Source organism: Triticum dicoccoides, chromosome 1B (genome assembly GCF_002162155.2).
Source record: "Triticum dicoccoides isolate Atlit2015 ecotype Zavitan chromosome 1B, WEW_v2.0, whole genome shotgun sequence".
NCBI lineage: Eukaryota > Viridiplantae > Streptophyta > Magnoliopsida > Poales > Poaceae > Triticum > Triticum dicoccoides.
This window is the reverse complement of record NC_041381.1, coordinates 19,716,045-19,730,520: the sequence shown is the minus strand read 5'-3', so window position 1 is coordinate 19,730,520 and position 14,476 is coordinate 19,716,045. Positions and strand designations below refer to the sequence as shown.

The window sequence follows — 14,476 nt, the reverse complement described above, 5'->3', positions numbered from 1 at the left end:
CCCCCCACCCCTAGGGTTTCTAACCCTAGGCATAGGGGGAGGCCCAAGGGGGGCGCACCAGCCCACTAGGGGCTGGTTCCCTTCCCACTTCAGCCCATGTGGCCCTCCAGGATAGGTGGCCCCACCCGATGGACCCCCAGGACCCTACCGGTGGTCCCGGTACAATACCGGTGACCCCTGAAACATTCCCGGTGGCCAAAACTGGACTTCCTATATACAATTCTTCACCTCCGGACCATTTCGGAACTCCTCGTGACGTCCGAGATCTCATTCGGGACTCCGAACAACTTTCGGGTTACCGCATACTAATATCTCTACAACCCTAGCGTCACCGAACCTTAAGTGTGTAGACCCTACGGGTTCGGGAATCACGCAGACATGACCGAGACAGTTCTAACAGCGGGATCTGGATACCCATGTTGGCTCCCACATGTTCCACGATGATCTCATTGAATGAACCACGATGTCTAGGATTCAAGTAATCCCATATACAATTCCCTTTGTCAATCGGTACGTTACTTGCCCGAGATTGATCGTCGGTATCCCAATACCTCGTTCAATCTCTTTACCGGCAAGTCACTTTACTCGTACCATAATGCATGATCCCGTGACCAACCACTTGGTCACATTGAGCTCATTATGATGATGCATTACCGAGTGGGCCCAGAGATACCTCTCTGTCATACGGAGTGACAAATCCCAGTCTCGATCCGTGTCAACCCAACAGATACTTTCGGGGATACCTGTAGTATACCTTTATAGTCACCCAGTTACGTTGTGACGTTTGGTACACCCAAAGCACTCCTACGGTATCCGGGAGTTACACGATCTCATGGTCTAAGGAAATGATACTTGACATTGAAAAGCTCTAGCAAACGAACTACACGATCTTGTGCTCTGCTTAGGATTGGGTCTTGTCCATCACATCATTCTCCTAATGATGTGATCCTGTTATCAATGACATCCAATGTCCATAGTCAGGAAACCATGACTATCTGTTGATCAACGAGCTAGTCAACTAGAGACTCACTAGGGACATGTTGTGATCTATGTATTCACACATGTATTACGATTTCCGGATAACACAATTATAGCATGAATAACAGACAATTATCATGAACAAGGAAATATAATAATAATCATTTTATTATTGCCTCTAGGGCATATTTCCAACACCGATGGACGACTAGGGCGAAGGCGAAGGAAGGGGAAATCCAGGCGATCGGGAAGGTGAACCCAGAGGCGATATGCTTCTCCCTGGGGCGGTGCTGGTGCCCATTGAAAGGGGTGGATTGCAAGGAATTGGGGGACAACATCTTTCTCTTCACCTTCAAGCAGGAGACGGGAAAAAGGAAGGCTTTGGAGGATGGACCATGGATGTTTGACAACGACCTGGTGGTCATGGTTGATTTGATGCCGAGTAAACGCATTGAGCAGTACCTGTTCGATGAGATCCCAGTCTAGATCCGGGTGTTTGGGCTGCCGCTTGGGAAGATGGATGAGGATACGGCGGAGGATATTGGAAACCTCGTGGGGAAGTTTGTGGAGATGGGCACGGCAGCAGATGGATCGGCAATGGGAAGATATCTGCGTATCAAAGTCCGTATGCTCATCAGTAAGCCTATCATGAGTGGAATCTACCTAGAGGAGGAGATAGAAAGTGATGAAGAGAAGATGGTGGAAGATGAGAGGAGGAGAGAGGAAGAGAGACCATTCTGTAACTTTGAATATGAATTTCTCCTAGATTTTTGCTATGTGTGTGGGATGCTCGGGCATGTTGATAAAGGATGCTCGGAGAAGCTGAAGAAGGGGGAGAAGGCGCAGTTTGGGAAATGGTTGAGAGCTGACATGGGCAGGCGTAGAGGAAAGGAAGGCAGGCCTTGGAGGAGTAATGTAAATGGAAGTGGGAGTGGTAGCGGCTCGGGTGGAGGTAGAGCATATGGAGGGGGGAGGATCGGAAGCAGGTCGAGGAGTAATAGCCTCACCTGGCGTAAAACTGAATCTAGGTCTAGTGGGGGTCATTCAGAGGAAGGAGAGGAGGTGACAAGCCCCAGCAAGACTGTCAAAGCAAGGGGAGGGACGGTGCAGCCAAAGAGGCTAGGTCTTGGAGAGATGAGCGGTGGTGCTGCCGTAGGAAGCGTAGCTGAGGGGATAGAAGAGAAGGAGAGCGATGCAGCCCAAACGAAGAAGGACAGGCCACCCACGTTGTCGGGGGAGCTGAAGAGTGGCGAATAGCTTGTTAGCGACAGGGAGGTGGTGCAAGCGGGGAGCATAAAGGGGAAGGATGCAGCGGTGGTGCGTGTTCAGGAGGAAGGGAGGGAGAAGAAAGGAGGGCACGTACCGAAAACCTACAAGAAGATTCGGAGGGAAGGGAAGGGAGACGGGGAGGAGAAGGTATCGACAGGCAATGTGAGTGGTCAGAAGAGAGTTGCAGATGTAGGGGAGGATGGTGAGACCATGAAGAGGGGGAGGGTGGATACAGAGGGAGGAAGCAAGGAGGTGAATGAGGCAACAAACCTACTATCGGCCAGGCTGCCAGTGCAGCCCTGCCGGGAGCAATGAGGATTGTAAGTTGGAACTGCCAAGGACTCGGGAATGGCCCGGCAGTTCATGGCCTCTTGGATCTCAAGAGGGCGGAGGATCCAAATATGGTGTTCTTATGTGAAACTAAGTTGTTTGAAAAGGAGATGGAGCAATATCGGTGGAAAATGGGAATGGTGAACATGTGTATTAGGAATCCGGAGGGGAGGAGCAGGGGGCTTGCAATCTTGTGGAAGCGGGGAGTGAACCTATCTTTGAGATCAATAGGGAGGCGACATATTGATGCAGATATTACGGAAGAGAATGGGTGGTGTGGAGGTTGACGGGTGTGTATGGGGAGTCTCAGGCTAGTAGGAAGAAGGAAACCTGGCAAACCATGCATCTTCTCCAACAACAGCATCAAGATGGGAGGCCCTGGCTATGCATGGGAGATTTCAACGAGATCTTAAGCAATGATGAGAAGCGGGGAGGAGTTGATAGAGCGGAGGGGTGCATGACCATGTTTCGGGAGGCGTTGGAAGGCTGCATGCTGAGCGATCTAGGTTTTGAAGGAGATATTTTCACTTGGTGGAATAACTGTACTAATGCAAAGGGGTATATCTATGGCCGGCTGGACAGGGCTGCTGCCAACTTGCAATGGTGCACGGCCTTCCCGGAGTTCTGTGTGAGAAATGAGGTGCCAAGGCACTCGGACCATAGGCCCATTGTGGTTGACACAGTTGAAACGGGGGGGCAGAAGTCGCGGAGGTGGAGGCGGGTTCAGGTTTGAGGCACGCTGGTTGCGGGAGGACGTATGTGATTTGGTGGTAGAGGAGGCATGGAGGAGGGTGGCAGAGGGAGGAGTAGTGGATATAGCTGCATCGATGAAGGATGTAGCCGCTGACTTGACACGGTGGAGTAGGACAGTGGTGGGGGACTCGGAGAGGATGCTAAAGGAGGCGAAACGGGAGTTGGAGGAGTGCAGAAGGAGGGATATTATCCTGGATAAGGTTGCCGAGGAAGTAAGACTATGGTGCTTGGTGGATCATCTTGAGGAGGTAGTAGATATGAGGTGGAAACAGAGAGCTCATGTTTTGTGGTTGAAGGAGGGAGATAGGAACACCAAGTTCTTCTTCCGCTATGCCTCGGCAAGGAGGAAATCTAACCGAATCAGGCGGCTTACGAGGGAGGATGGGGTGGTGCTAGAGGAAGGGAGAGACCTTACTAACTATGTTCAGTCTTATTTTCAGGGCCTATTTACCTCGAATGGCAATAATCAGTATGAGGAGCTGCTCTGTTCTGTCCCAGCAAAGGTAACTCGCGCAATGAATGATTCACTGACGGCCGAGTTTACTGAGATGGAGATAAAGGCTGCACTGGATCACATTGGGGACCTCAAGGCTCCAGGACCTGATGGTATGCCGGCGGTGGTGTTCAAAAAATATTGGCATCTCATGGGGAAAAACATAGTCGAGGAAGTGATGAAGGTGCTGAAGGGAGGGGAGATGCCGCAAGGGTGGAATGACACGACAGTGGTGTTAATACCAAAAGTCAAAAAACCCTCGCGCATAAAAGATCTAAGGCCGATCAGTCTCTGCAATGTGTTGTACAAGATCATATCCAAAGTCCTAGCTAATCGCCTCAAGCTAGTCTTGCCACAGATAATTTCAGGTAACCATAGTGCGTTTGTGCCGGGGAGATTGATCACAAACAATATCTTGATGGCCTATGAGATCTCGCACTTTCTGATGAACAAGAGAGGGGGGAAGGAAGAGTTTGCTGCGGTAAAGGTGGATATGAGCAAAGCTTATGATCGGGTTGAGTGGTCGTTCCTAGGAGCAATGATGATCAAGCTCGGGTTTGACAGGCGTTGGGTGAGACTTGTGATGCAATGTGTGACAACTGTCAGGTACCAAATCAAGGTGAACAATGACTTCTCAGAATAGTTTGTGCCATCCAGAGGACTTCGACAGGGCGACCCAATATCGCCTTTGTTATCTGTGCAGAGGGGACGTCTGCTCTGCTCAATGATGCCCAACGGAGAGGAGCCTTAAGTGGCATACAAATCTGTCTCGGTGCGCCCTCTATATCGCACTTGTTCTTTGCTGATGATTCGGTAATGCTCATGCGAGCCAAAGCAAGCGAAGAGGAGCTGCAGCAATTACTGCACCTATATGAGCAATGCTCGGGGCAGTGCATCAATCATGAAAAGTCAGCGATCATGTTCAACAAGAACTGCCTTCCATAGTCCAAAGATGTGGTGAAGGCCGCCCTTGACATATCGAGCGAGGCTTACAATGAGAAGTATCTGGGCCTACCGGTGTACATTGGACGGTCTAAGAAGAAAGCGTTTACATATCTGAAGGACGCCATTTGGAACAGAATGCAAGGATGCAACGAGAGAACTCTGTCAAGGCAAGGCAAGGAGATTTTGGTGAAAGGGGTGGTGCAGGCGATCCCCACCTTTGCTATGTCCGTTTTCTATCTGACCAAGACACTGTGTGATGAGATTAGTGCCATGATTGCCCGGTATTGGTGGAGCCAGCAGGATAAGGAGAATAAAATTCACTAGATCGGATGGCCGAAGCTCACAAGGTCTAAAGGAAGAGGCGGATTCGGATTCAGAGATATCCATGACTTCAATGTTGCTATGCTGGCCCGCCAGGTATGGAGACTGGTCCAGGAACCAGAGAGTCTCTGTGCTCAACTTATGAAGGCCAAATACTACCCCCACAGTTCGGTGCTGGAAGCAGGAGAGAGCTATAACATGTCATATGCTTGGCGTAGTATCTGCCACGGGATCGAGCTGGTAAATAAAGGTGTAATATGGAGGGTAGGAGATGGGGCAAATATCAGGATTTGGGAGGACCCATGGATCCCGGGGGCTTGGTCCAGGAGAGTGATCACACCAAGGGGTGGCAGTTTGCCTACCAAAGTCGAGCTAATTGATCCAGGCATGGGTCAGTGGGATGTTGAGCTCGTTCACGACACTTTCTGGGAGGAGGATGCATCCTTGATACTACAGATGCCTCTTCGCGATGGTGCAGTCGACTTTGCGGCATGGCGCTTCGTCTCCAAAGGTGTTTTCTCGGTCAGGCAAGCATATAAATTGAAAAGAGCCCTGGCGAAAGCTGGAGACGGAGGTGCTGGAGACCCCCAATCTGAGGCTGGCAAGCAACCTGAATGGGGGTGGGCAGGAGAAGTGGAAAAGAATATGGTGCATGTCTTGTCCGGGGAAAATCAAACACTTCATGTGAAGGATGGCGCACAATACCCTAGCAACCAAGGATATATTATGCAGAAGGGGCATGAACATTGAGGATCACAAATGCTTCCTATGCAACTCTAGGAACGAAACGGGTAAACACCTCTTTGTGGAGTGCCGGGAGATCAAGCATGTATGGAGGGCTCTTAGCCCTGAGCATGTCCGGCAGCAGCTAGTAGAGTGCGAGTCAATGGGGGCGGCAATGGACATCCTCTGGCATCTCACAGAGAAAGACCGAATGCTGGTTGTTGTCATGTGGTGGCAATGGTGGCCGCAGCGAAACAAGGTGCGAGAGGGGGAGAAACCGATGGATCATAGCCAGTTCGCCTGTAGGGCTGCATGCACGATGGAGGAATTTCAGGGCTATTTCAGCAAAAATGCCAAACCCCATGCAACACTCCAGCGTTGGCTCCCACCGCCTGTCGACGTACTCAAGCTCAACGTCGATGGAGCCCACACCCCAGGCGCGCGGTCAGGTGCGTGGGGAGTGATTGTACGGGACTGTGATGGCGTCGTGGTTGCTGCTCGTGCGGGCCGAAGCGACCATGTGGCGGACGCCTTTGGAGCTGAGCTGACAGCAGTACACAAAGCACTGGATGTGGCAGCGGAGGTTGGCGCGGTGCGAATAATTGTCAAAACCGATGCTCTCCTGGTGGAACAAGCCCTCAACAGGCGGGGCCTGGATTTCTCTAAGCAAGCACATATGATTGAGGACCTCAAGATCCAAATGGATCTCTGGTTTGCCTCATGCAACAAATTGATCCATTGTAGAAGAGAGGCAAATATACCGGCTCATCACCTAGCCAGACTAGGATTTATCTCTCCCTAATGGAGGAGTGCTTGTATGTGATGATGATGTGCCAGCTCTTGTAGCTGAAACTGTAATGGGCGATCTAGCCCAGAACGTTGCGTAATAAAGCTTAATGCTTGCTCTAAAAAATAAAAAAATTCATCGCCTATTGGATGATTTTGCCGAGTTTCCCTTTGATGCGGCACTGAGGAGTCCAAGTGCTTTTGCCCAAGTCTTTGTCGAAACCGATGCTCTCCTGGTGGATCAAGCCCTCGACACGCGGGGCCTGGATTTCTCTAAGCAAGCACATATGATTGAGGACCTCAAGATCCAAATGGATCTCTGGTTTGCCTCATGCAACAAATTGATCCATTGTAGAAGAGAGGCAAATATACCGGCTCATCACCTAGCCAGACTAGGATTTATCTCTCCCTAATGGAGGAGTGCTTGTATGTGATGATGATGTGCCAGCTCTTGTAGCTGAAGCTGTAATGGGCGATCTAGCCCAGAACGTTGCGTAATAAAGCTTAATGCTTGCTCTCAAAAAAAAATCATCGCCTATTGGATGATTTTGCCGAGTTTCCCTTTGATGCGGCACTGAGGAGTCCAAGTGCTTTTGCCCAAGTCTTTGTCGAATGTGCCAATAACAAATAAAAATCTGAAAAGAAATTATATATTATCCCAATAAACGAACTCGGCAAACACTTGACCTTGCTGTAAAGGGAAAAAAATGTCTCAAAAAAATAAGAAGAGGGAAATAAAAAAGTCGTTACCCGCGTAATGGCACTGTGGCGCCGCATCTACCGCGTAATGGTAGGTATGCTCCGTCGCAGGCCGGCCAACCATCCGCGAAATAGCGGTGATTTTGGTTTTTTTTTTGACGGCAGATTTTGGATTTGGTAGTTGTTACTCTGTCCAGCTGATTTCACCCCGCAAAATGAAATAGAATGGCCACTAATTAGCGTTGTACCTTCTTATAAATAAAATGATCCCTGCAGGTTCTTATAAAAAAGGAAAAAACAACAACAACAACAGAGTCACAAAATGATTCCAATGGAGTTTCGTGGCAGTGTTGATTCTAAGATATATATCAAGCGCCTTGGAACTGCAGCTGGCACGACAACATAACATCTATTCACTGTCGGTTTTCCCCCGGTTCACTACGCTACCCTACTTCTGTGCGTGGCATTGTGGTTTCAGATACCATTGTCCATTTGTCCCTGCATTGCCATCTATGCGTCCTTTACAACCATGTTTTGTTCAAAAGGCTTATCATCTGTTGGTTAGGTAGGACCACGTACAGAGTATCCTCTTATGGGTTTCTAAACTTTGCGACATTATATTGTTCAGCGCGTATGTATTATTTTGGCATTGGATGATTCTCTGTGCTTGATTGTATTGACAGATGAGCTTTGTTAGTTCGCAGCGTGAATTTCCTGACGGTTTACATGCTTCTGCAACAACTTTAGCTCTTTCTTTTCTCCATGTTTTTTGTTATCTACATATCATACTCTGATTGATGCTCTCTGGCACTTTAAATAACAATGTTCAGCGTTATATATATATATATATATATATATATATATATATATATATATATATATATATATATATATATATATATAGTCTGTTCTTCTGTCGAATACATTTTCTTTCCTTGTTTCAAGTTTGTGATTCACTGTTTTTACCACACTTGTGTTGTATTTGGAGAGAGAATTTTTGTTTTGTCAAAGGGCCTCACAGCGCCCAGTTTCATTCTTGAAACTGACTTCTCCAACACAGCATTCAACATGTAAAGCATCCATCTACTGGATTCTCATCTCATCCGTTTCTAACTAATTCCCTCCTTCCAAAACATGAATTTAGATTCAAGCGTGACATTCAGAAGCAGTCAAGATGGTGCAGTTCGCAGCAGCAGACCTCCGCCAAGTTATGGACAAGAAAAATAACATTCGTAACATGTCTGTGGTTGCTCATGTGAACCATGGTATGTCTGCATACCGATGTTTCGATTATGTGCTCCGGTCTTCTATAGCTTGTCCATACTTTATGTGTTCTTTTTTTAACAATTGTTGCTTACTTTGGGTTGGTGTGATATTTTATTGCGCAGCATAGCATGTTTACACCTCTCTTTTTTTTTGCTAGATTATAATTTTATCTCTTAAAATACCAGTTGGTCTGAATTTGGCAACGTGGAATTCTTATTAGCTTATTATTGTCTTTAACATGATTTTCAAAGAAAAGTAAAATGCAATTCAGGAGTTGCTAACTTGTTTGTTCCTTTCAGTTAGCGGGTCCGATTATTTTAGAATTCAAAATGTAATTGGTTGTTGTTCTCAAGTAAATGGGTGAGATTATTTCAATAATCAATACGTCACCTTTTTACTTTGCATTACTGGATATAAGTATGTGGCATTATGCGGTTTAGTTCCTGTTTATGTATGTTCATCAACCAGTTTGTTAACTCCTTTTTTTTGTTACTCCCTGAAAGTTTCTAAGATGTGTGTGCTGTCTTTTCGAATGTGGTCTCTAATTGTGCAATATATGACCTGCTACAATTTTATTTACTCATTGCAGGCAAGTCCACGCTTATAGATTCTCTTGTCATAGCTGCTGGGATTGTTAGACAGGAGGCTGGTGATGTTCCCATGACTGATACCCGTGTAGATGAAGCAGAGCGTCGTATTTCCATCAAAGCCACCGGAATCTCTCTTTTGTATGAAATGAATGACGAGTCACTCAAGGCTCACAAGGGTGAGAGAGATGGGAACAAATACTCCCTCCGTCCCAAAATACTTGTCGAAGAAATGGATAAAAATAGATGTATCTACAACTAAAATACATTTAGATACATCCATTTGTCCGACAAGTATTTCCGGACGGAGGGAGTACTTGATTAACCTTATTGATTCACCTGGGCACGTTGATTTTTCTTCTGAAGTCACAGCTGCTCTTCGTATTTCTGATGGTGCTCTGGTGGTAATTGATTCTATCGAGGGTGTCTGTGTGCAAACTGAAAGTGTGCTGTGCCAAGCTCTTGGTGAGATGGTTAGGCCTGTACTTTGTCTGAATAAGATGGACGAATTATTTCCTGGGCTTCAAGGTGAAGTTGTGAAGCATAAATTTACAGGTGAGCAAACATACCAGATTCTGAACAATGCCATTCAGAATGCCAATACCATTGTGGCAACACATGGAGACGCCCGCCTTGGAGATGTCCAGTTCTACCCTGAGAAGGGAAATGTGACATTCTCTGCTGGATTACACGGCTGGGCTTTTACGCTGACTAGCTTTGCTAAGGTGTATGCTCCGAAGGTGGGTGTGGAAGAATCTTTGGGGCGACAACTTTTATGACCACACCACAAAGAGATGGACCAAGGAGAAGACCCGTTCCAAAACTTGTAAAAGAGGATTTGTCTTGTTCATCTATGATCAAATCGAGAGAATGATCCAAGCCTGCATGGAGAATCAGAAAGATGAATTGTGGAGAATGTTGCAGAAGGTTGGGGTGAACTTGAGGGATGATGAGAAGAACCTAACAGGCATGGCTCTTGTGAAGTGTGTCATGCAAACTTGGCTCCCAGCCAGTACTGCTCTGCTTGAGATGATGATCTGCCACCTCCCCTCTCCATTACAAGCACAGAAATATCATGTGGAGAACCTGTATGAGGGCCCCCTTGATGATAAATACGCAGAAGCTATTAAAAATTGTGATCCTGAAGGTCCTCTTATTCTGTACGTTTCCAAGATGGTCCCAGCATCTGATGTGGGCAGCTTCTTCGCGTTTGGTCGTGTCTTCTCTGGAAGGATTGCAGCTGGCATGAAGGTCCGGGTCATGGGGCCTTCCTATGTCCCCGGCATGGCAACTGATTTATACGTGGAGTCTGTCCAGCGTACCATTATATGGATGGGAAAGAAGCAATGTGATGTTCCGGATGTTCCTTGCGGTAACACTGTTGGATTGATTGGTCTGGATGCATGCATAACAAAGAGTGCTACCCTGACAAGCGAGAAGGAGGTTGTTGCACGCCCAATCAGAGCGATGAAGCTCTCTGTATGCCCTCTGATGTTTGTTACAGTTAACTGCAAGGTTCCGTCTGAGTCTCCCAAACTTGTACAAGGTTTGAAGCGTCTGGCGATGTCTGATCCTGTGGTTCTGTGGAGCCAGGTAGAGCCTGGTACCTTTACGGTTGCTGGAGTGGGAGAGCTTCATTTGGAAATTTGCTTGAAGGATCTACAGGAAGACTTTATGGATGGTGTTGAAGTTGTTGTTTCCAGTCCGCCTGTTGTTTCCTTCCGTGAGACTGTCCGCAAGTCTTGTGATCCTGTGGAGAGGAAGTCCAGAAACAAGCAAATCCAATGCAGCTTGTCTGTGGTAGCCCGCCCCTTGGATGAAAACCTAGTCGAGGCTATTGAAGATGGTCGCTTGGGTCCACGTACTGACCATGCGGTACGATCTGAGATCCTTGCTAAGCATGGTTGGGATAAGGATCTCGGTGATAAGATTTGGTGCTTTGGTCCTGATGCTGTTGGCCCGAATGTGATTGTTAATAGGTGCAATATAATACAGAATCTGGAGTTAGCGAAGAAAGTTATCGTGGCTGGCTTTGACATGGTGGCAAAAGAAGGCGCATTGGCAAAAGAAAAGTTGCATGGCATATGCTTTGAGGTTCATAATGTTAATATACGTGCTGATGAAGCTGTGAGAGGTACAACTGCTCAGCTCAATGAGATGGTTAGGACAGCACTTATCGAGTCTCAGCTCGCCGCCAAGCCAAGGCTTCTCGAACCCACCTACATTGTGGCGATCCAGTGCCCTAAGAGTGCCCTCAGCACTATCTACGGAATTCTCCACCAGAGGAATGGTTCTGTGTATGAGGAGTTTGTGAGAGAAGGCACGATGCTACACATCCTGAAGGCTTACGTTCCAGTTTATGATTCCTTTGGCCTCTCCAAGGCAATCAGTGCTGCAACATCTAAGCTGGTCACCCCGCAGTGTATTTTTGGATATTGGAGCGACATGTGCTCTGATCCTTTCCAGGCAAATGCGCCAGCTGGGCAAATGGTCTTGGATATCCGCAAGAGGAAGAAGATGGGCAGGCCCTCTTTCCAGAAGTAGCTCCAGCTTTCCTTGCTTCAGTGTATGTTGTTGTTATCTGACATCTTCCGAGGTATATTATCTACTAATTGATGTTCAATTACTTAATATTGCTCCTGGATATGGTATTAATACTTTTGATACGATACTTGTGGCTCTTTGATGCCGTAAGTATGCTGAGGTTTAGCAACATGCTGAAATTTGTATCTTCAGGTCAAGCAGGCACAATTTCCTTGTAGATATGCCTGCCTAGCTTAGATTTTGTGCTGCAAGTAAACACATAATCCTAGTTAGATATGTCGCAGAATTTGTTTGGGAGACATATCTCCTGATTTGGTGGTGACTTCAAGGGATTTTGCAGGTTTTTTATGCAAAGCAGGGGAATTAATAGCCAGATCTGGGGTTTTTTTTCTCTCTTGTTTGGACTTCATACTCTGTTAGGAACTTTGATTGTTTTTGTTGCACCGAACCAAATAGAGAAATGCATAGTTTTGTCCTGATTTAGCTTCAGATAATGTCAGAAAAGCAAATTGGTATTGTTCTACCGCAGATGTTCCATTTAGCATGATTAGATCGCACATGTTTTCAAATTGTCATGTTCCTTTGGACATTTGAGTGATGAAACGATGTTGATGCCACAATGCTCGCATGCCTTGCGTTTTCCCCGCCCAAGCATGCAATCCCTTGAGATAAAGCATGACTGATAGTTGCAGTCACAGACGTGCACTAGCAAACTGTTTAGTGCTACTGCTCGAAGCCGACTTTGCTGGTAGAGCAAGGCAGCTCGGTTGGTTAGTGAGGCCGGCAGCTTTCTGTTGTTCATCTAGTACTAGAGGTCACTGTGAAAAACAGTGTCCAGCCTGCTGTGCTGGCAGGAGCATATGATAACATCACTGCCAGAAAGTGCAGGGCTATTCAGTTATTCACTGTGCTATGTGTACATATGTCTGTGTTTGTGCACACTTTCTTCAGTGCACGCAGTTATATTTTGTGGTGCATTGCAGCTCATCCATAGCATGTGATATGATGTCGTGTCTGATTCGGATTCTGTGGTTTCCCCCTTTGCAGTGCGCTCTTCTCGTTGCTAGTATGCAGTGCTGGGGTTCGCTTCACTTGATCGATCGTCGACGGCATCTATCACCCCCTGAAGGGAAGGGAGGGGCTGCTGCTCCCCCTAGCTAGGTGGATAGGTCTAATGGTAGCGAGCGAGTGTTAAGAAGAAACTTTCACACCGAGCTGAACTGTTTAGCGTCGTCGCTGCCCCAAGTGTTAACAAGGAACTTAATTGGTGTCAATGTACCTGATGTCGCGTCGCTGCTCAGCAATGTACCTGATAGCTGTAGAGGATTTTGCTGCTCTACATCTCCTTCCTTATCGACTGCCCTACTCTTTGCTGAATACTAGTGTAACATGCCATGTGGCAAACCCGCTTACAGACGCCGTTGCTCTGCAAGTGCTAGCTGTAGAGGATTTTGCATGCTGCTCTACATCTCCTGATGGACTGCCCTAGTTTTTGCTGAATGTTTGATTCCGATTTTCGCCAGTCATGCCATGTACCCCCTCCGTTCCAAAATACTTGTCTTTCTAGGCATTTCAAATGGACACAACATATGGATGTATGTAGACATATTTTAGAGTGTAGATTCGCTCATTTTGCTCCGTATGTAGTCACTTGTGGAAACCTTTAGAAAGACAAATATTTAGGAACGGAGGGAGTACTAGAACTGATCACAGTGGATGGAGTCTGTCTGCTTGTATCTACTCTATCTTCGATCGCGGTGCCATCCACCCGCCGTCCAACATGCTGTGAGATGCGTGCTTAGCTCCTACATCTCTTGCTTTTTCTGCACACCCCCGTTTTTTTTTCTCATTCTAGTTTTCTCTCTCCACCTTCACTAAATTGGACAAAACCTTTTCTTTTCATCAAGTTTTGATTGCTCATCACGCTATGACACGTGGTAAATGGGAGAAAACGTATACTAAAATGTTTGACTGCAGCCCACAGATATTTGAATAGTTCTTTTTATTTTCATAAAATTTAGGTCACATATATCCAAATGATTTCAAGCAGAATTTAAGCACATTTTTAGAGAGAAGAAATCACGTTCCAAAAAAGGACCCGGGTTTTATAAAAGCTTGATATGTCTACCCAGGAAACCGGTTCACAAGAGTGTGATAGCAATGGGGGCAGCTATATCGCGTGGCTAGGCTTGGCTGGTCAATTGGAACCAGTTTTTATTTCATTTTTAGCACTTTCGCTTTTTGGCAACTTTTGAACAAATGTGTGTCTAACTTGCACAGAAATGCAGACCCGACCTTTGTGATTTCAACTTTTTTTGGAAATTAAAACTTGATGTTTTGGGAAATCAATCTTCTTTTAAAAGTTCCAACTTTTGGAAGTTGCGGAAAAATGAGGGTTGAAAACTTTGAAATCTTGCATTTGCTGAAACTTGAGAGATCCAAAATTTTCAGAATGTAACCTTTCAAAAACCTTCCAACATATTGAACTTCCGAAATTTGAAATTTCATAATTTGTGAACATTTCGTAAGATAGAACCACATGGGGGAAAATATGAGAGAAATAAAAACCACACCACATGCGCAATATGGAAGAGGTGAGAGAGTAGAACAGGGGAACCCAGTGCGTGGGCCCCATATTCGTCATGGGCCTCACCTCTTCCGCGCGGCTCTTCTCGCTTCCCTCTCCCTCCGCCTCAACCACCTCCCTCCGCTCGCCCCGGAGCACCTTCCCCGGTGCCCCTTCACCCGCATGGAAGCATCTCAGCCGTCGGTCGTCACTACA

At 46.6% G+C, this 14,476-nt stretch overlaps 1 pseudogene; it reads left to right on the top strand.

Moving 5' to 3' along the window:
- The first annotated feature begins 8,447 nt into the window (after nt 1-8,447).
- LOC119316556 lies at nt 8,448-13,197 on the top strand (annotated as a pseudogene).
- The last annotated feature ends 1,279 nt before the right edge of the window (nt 13,198-14,476 follow it).